Below are 5,901 nucleotides of genomic sequence, written 5' to 3' on the forward strand. Positions count from 1 at the left end.
GGGGGGGAGTCGTCGCTTGTTACGAGCCTTTTTATTCTCCATCCTGGAGGAATAAACTAATTAATGCTCTATTACTCTAACGGGGCGCGAGAGCAGACGCGCTTCACGAGTTGACATTTATCACTTGGGTCGCCTCGAGCCTGAGCGGTGTGCGCCTCCCTATCCTCCTCACCGGCAGAACAACGCACAGTCGCAACGGAAGAACACAAGCAGCACAGGGCAAACCCAAGAAAAACCTGGTTCTCACGGAGACCTCATTGTGACCTCTTTATGACTTGACTTTATGACTTGTGACCTCACAAGTGCAAAAATAGTGACCTCAGAGGTCACAATGAGGTCTTCGTGAGAAAAACGTTTTCCTTGCGTGAGGGCTGAGGAATTGAAGGCATTGGAAGGAATGAGGAAATGACCGAACGGGTTCGATTGCCGACTTTTCCGCGTAGGCGCGGCCGGATCGGCGCCCGTGGGCGGCCTGTGCGGTGGCGGGCGGCTGGCGTTGGCTCCCTTGGCGCCCCTTGCCCTTTCCCGCCCGCACGCGCGCGACCCGATACAAGCCCGGCGGGGGAGTTTTGTTAACCCCATCTCGTGCAGCCGAGTGAATGCGCCCCCGCGCGACAAAGAGAATACACGTGATGGCTGCAAAATGACTCCACTTTGGTGTTTGGTGCCTTCGTGAAAGATTAAAGTAAGGCAGTTTGGAGAAGGCTTAAGCCTCCCCCCTCCCTACCCCGGCCTCAGCCTCCTCCTCCTTCCAGCCGGGCCCCCGGTCGGGGATATAGCGTAAACCTCACGCCGGCGTGCCGCCCCCGCCCGCCAAAGTTTGGAGTCGTCGAATAATTATTTAAAACATTGATTTCGTGCCGAGATTCAAGAGAGAGGGCGCAACAGCAGCAACGGGTGTGGGAGGTGCGCGAGCAGCATCGACCCAATTACAATACGCGAACCTTCTGTATGAACACGTTGCATTTCGTGTATTTTAATTGGGAAAAATAATAAGTGATGTTATAAAGTACCATTGTAATAATGACACAGTGTCACATATCTACATTTTGCTGTTGTGACCTCCGTGTGATTTATCAATAAATTAGTATCACTGAACTTGTTCCCGTGAAACCCTCTTCATATGTGGTACATGCGAGTTCTAGGTATGTTTCATACATGTACACCATACGAAACATATGTTACTTATATGTCACCTGCACTTGCCGTACGTTTTGGTAACATACGTGTGTCAGACGTTCATATGTTACATATATAGTTCTTGGTCACATGTATGGCTGACTTTACATATATGCGTCGTTGGTGGATTTCCGGCACATATGGCATAGGGCTCATGTAGGGAACACCCGTTTCGTCGTTATGTACATACATGCCTTATACGAGTCGACATACCAATCCCATGTATGACAGAAATGTAACTAGTGGCACATGTGTGATTATAAACACTTAGGATTAGTGGGAAATCAGTTGGTCAAATATGTGATTAAACCGCTAAAAGGTTAATGAAGCATAGAACAGGATGAACATATGTTGTCTATGATATCATGAAAATGTGTCAATAACGTTAGAAGATGTAAGGCATAGAAGGCATACGTTGCACAGTGACGGTGACGATGGCAGAACAGGCGAAAACATACATTGCAATCTGCCTACATGTGTGTTTCATACATGTACCATATATAGTGTACGTATGTAGCTTAAGACCGTACATCTGCGCAAACCGCACAAGAGCGGCACGTTGGTCTAGTGGTCAGCACACCGGGTTAGCAATCCAAAGGATCCGGGTTCGATTCTCCACAACATCGGTTTCAAAGTAAGTTTTCACGTAAAATTGGTTCTATGTGTCAATGTGTATGTTCTAAAACGTGTTAAACTCAACATTGACTGATTAAATAATCAATTTTTGGTGGCAAAGGGGGTGAGGGGTGAGAAAAACTACCCCAATTGACATTTCTCGTGCATATGGATAACATACCTGGAACTCGCATGGCACATGTATTACACATACATGTCACTCGTATGGGACATACAAGACCAAAACGTATGGTGACTTACATGTCTGTCACACATGGTACACACACTTTAAAACGAGGGGGCAATAACTCCGAATTCAAGTGTACACATGATTCCCGGAATCCATGATTCCCGTAGATTCCCATTGATTCCCGTCAAGATTCTCATTCATTTTCGTTGATTTCCGTCGTGATTCTCATTGATTCCCGCTGATTCCCGGCCCGGTGTGTACACATGATTCCCAGAGTAATTGCCCCCTCGCTTTAAAAGTTTCACGGGTTTGTAGTATTACTAAAAGTTTTCCTAGTACCGAAATTATAACACATACAAGGGAAAAGTTTGCAGTCTATGTGTGCGATGTTACTTTTCACATTAGTTGACGACCCCACACGGTTCATACTGGGAGGGGTTATGATACGGGTCCCGGCGTCAGGCCCAGACGGAATGTGTGTTGCAGAAGGCGACGGATGCTACTCAGAGCTACCCCCCGGTGCCCCTCTCCCCCCTCCCCTCTCTGCCGCCTCTCAGCGACGTGCCTGCGAGGCATTTAAAGACGGCGGCGGCATGGGCATGGCAGCAGCGGGGAGTGGCGTTGCGTGGCGGCGAGAGGCGATATATCGGCAGCGAGCAAAGCAGCACACCACACACGCCGACCGACACTTCCAAAATAGCGCATCCCGTGCTTAGTGCCAAGAAGGGAAACGAGGCTGGGATGTCGCGGGAATAGGTGGTACAGTGCTCGACCACGGATATTTGTGCGCGGTAAAAATAGTTTCTTGAATTTCAAGACCTTCTCTCAGATGCCATTGGCATTTTTCACAAGATCCAAGACCGGGTCTTGAAATACACACTGTTAAAATCCTTCGAAACAATGTTTTGCAATAATTGCTAAGTATTTTGATGCTTCGTAGTTACAAAGGACCAAAATCCTTCGCAATTGCAAAGCATTGCTTCATAGGATTTTAACAGTGCAAGAAACTTGTTTCACCGAGTGGTATTTGCGTTACGTTTTTCCTGAACTGTCCCATTAAACTGCTACGCAAACGTCGCAGCCAAACTTCCTGATTGCGTCGTCACAGTTAAAAACTTGCGGAGCAATATTCTTTTTGAAATTTTTCCACTACAAATTAATGCTTTGAAAAGTTACAAAGAATTAGTAAGCTTCGGAGTCATAGAAAGGATTTGTAAGCTTTGCAATAAAAATAATTTGCAAAGCACTGAGCTACTGCGATGCTTTGTATTACAAAGCCACCAAATGCTTCGCAACTTACAGACAAATTTTAATGTAAGGATTTAACATGGCGGCAATATCGATGTGACGGCGTAGCCATCGGGTTGTGTGAGGATGAATTACTCAAACGTCTCCACGACTTCACAGCTGAGGCTACGCCACGCCACGCCACGACCTATGACCCACATTCCACATCCACAAAGGAAAATCTCAAAGAAGTAAACTTTAGTAAGTAACAATGAATGAATTGATTTTGAAATCAACTGACAAGATTTACTTATAATACACACAGATGTCCTGCTCGTAATACGAAAAATGTATTCCTATTACAAGTTCTTTGCATACCGTATTATCTGCTCTGCAAAGCAGACTGTCGGATTTTCAGTTTGTTTGTACTATTATGAATAAATCTTCTTTGTATAGGTTCGAAATTCATCGAGAGTTACGAAGCTCTTCTTCGGAAGGCTTTTAAAATTCATCCAAACCCTGTTCCCACACACACACCTTAGCCGGATACGAGTTTGCGGTATTTCCGGGCATTTCCCTCCCGCCTCTACCCTCGTCAAAGAGCCGCCAAGGACTCAGAATTTCAGCCTGCTCTCGAACAATCTTTGTCTGTCTGTCTATCGGACTATCTCTCTCTCACACACACAAATCACAACACACACACACACACATATGCTCCCTGCAAACTACTGCAACACACGAAGCACCAAACTTCACTGAGGCAAGAGGGAGTGGGCGCGGGCCCGCTGAGAGGTACCCAAACCCGTTCTCAAACATAATTCAATTACCGGTAATCCAACAAACATTTCCGCCCTGCGGGTATCACTGCCCCCCCCCCCCTCCGGGTGATGAGCGACCCGATACCATCATCTAAATGAAAATTAGAAGAATACGAAATTTGCCTACTGGGTCACTGGCTGGCGACGCAGGGACGCTAACACAGGGATTGTGCAGAAAGTAGGTTCGGTTTTCTCAAATTGATCGGATCGAAATTACGGGAGATGAGCGCCTGCGAGATTCAGGGTAGGCCAACCCGTAGTGCACGCATGCCCTGCCGACAAGATGTTGCCTACACATCAGGCGCTACACTCCCTTGTCCACGTGGATTTCACGAACGGCGAAGTATGCTTAGATTCACACACCCTTAAATTCACACAAAGCATATTGCTTTGCAAAACTGTGAAGTATTTTGATCCTTTGTAACTACGAAGCATCTTCTTCGCAATTACAAACTGACGCTTTGAAATTCCGAAGCAATGAAACATGCTGCAAAGCATCGCTTTGCAATTGCAAAAGCGTTTATTTGCAATTACAAAGCATCACTTTGTAGAGACCCGTAGACACTGGTAGAGACAGTCTTGGGGACCGTCCAAAAATTCCCACATTTAGCAATTTTTAGAAAAACTTTCCATTCGATAAAAATGATGCAGGTGTATACGTACGCCCCCTGCCACCCACCCCTTTCCGGACCACAGAGAGGAAAGGGCCGCAGGGCGACACCACTTGACGCGCCGCCGACACAAGCTGTTCTATTTTTTTCGCCTCTCTATCTATCTCTCTCTCTCTCCCTCCCTCACGTGCGCTGTGCACGGCGCCATGTGCACCGCCGCGGCCCACGCGCCGCCACGTGGAGCCGAGCGCGCGGGGGTGAGGCGCGACGCGAGGCCCGCGGCGCTCTCGCCCACCACACCTCTTCCACTTGTCGCGACCGCGGGACGGGTCAGCTTCTGCATCGCTGCACTCGAGCAGCATCGCGATGTGCCGCCCCGGTGTCGTCCGCCTGCAGAGTCCCCCGTACGGTTAATAATAATAATTCCCTGCATCTTGCACGCACTCAAAGACCTGTACTGATTTTTTTGTCATTTAAAATGTAGATGTAGAATTCTATACAGCAGGAATTACTGATCAATTTGTCAATTATTCCGTATAGTTTCGCTCAATACACACTAATAAAATATAAAACTGTCAGTAATGTAAAAAGGAATTAATAAATACTGATATAAAACTATAGTCAGTATTCCTCCTGCATGAAAACATGACATAAGCACTGACAAAGGGCGGCAAAAAATCAGTAATGGGATGAGAGTGCGACGAGTAAAGTGTTCAACTGGCGTGCACACACACGTGCTCACACTATATTGCACACTTTTAAGTGTTTGACTGGGTATTTAAATACCAGAAAGCGTTCAACAGTAAAGTTGAACACTAATAAGTGTTCAACATCAGGGTTGGCTGAAGCTTTGAACACATTAAAGTGTTCAAATTTACTGTTGAAGTATATAAATGTCCTGTCAAACACTTAAAAGTGTGCAACATAGTGTTAAGCACGTGCACGTGCACGCCAGTTAAACACTTTTTTTTATTGTATTGACTACCAAGCATTTTCGGCCGCAAAGAACCCAGTAATAGGTAATGACATTATGCATCCAATCTGTCCCTTTTTTTTTTTAAAAAAGGAGAGCAAACTTAAACTAACAACCCTTATTCAATAAATTAAATCAGTACAATGTTAGGGGCCTCACCTAGGAGGCCGGACCCATCGCTATCGCTCTCTGTGCTGTAATCACTTTCCAGGTTTTGTATAGCGGAGCGGCAGCAGCCATCGCTTATTGGCACACATCCGCTCTGGAGAGAGCAACCCGACCCGAACA

At 46.4% G+C, this 5,901-nt stretch overlaps 1 protein-coding gene across 2 annotated transcripts in view; it reads right to left on the reverse strand.

Annotated features, from left to right (window-relative positions):
* The window catches only part of LOC113212487 (uncharacterized), a 215,068-nt gene that overhangs the window by 13,128 nt on the left and 196,039 nt on the right, over positions 1-5,901 (reverse strand). The gene's annotated exons all lie outside the window — the stretch shown is intronic.

The sequence above is a fragment of the Frankliniella occidentalis genome, unplaced genomic scaffold (genome assembly GCF_000697945.3).
Source record: "Frankliniella occidentalis isolate FOCC.00 unplaced genomic scaffold, Focc_3.1 Scaffold35, whole genome shotgun sequence".
NCBI classification, from domain to species: Eukaryota; Metazoa; Arthropoda; class Insecta; order Thysanoptera; family Thripidae; genus Frankliniella; species Frankliniella occidentalis.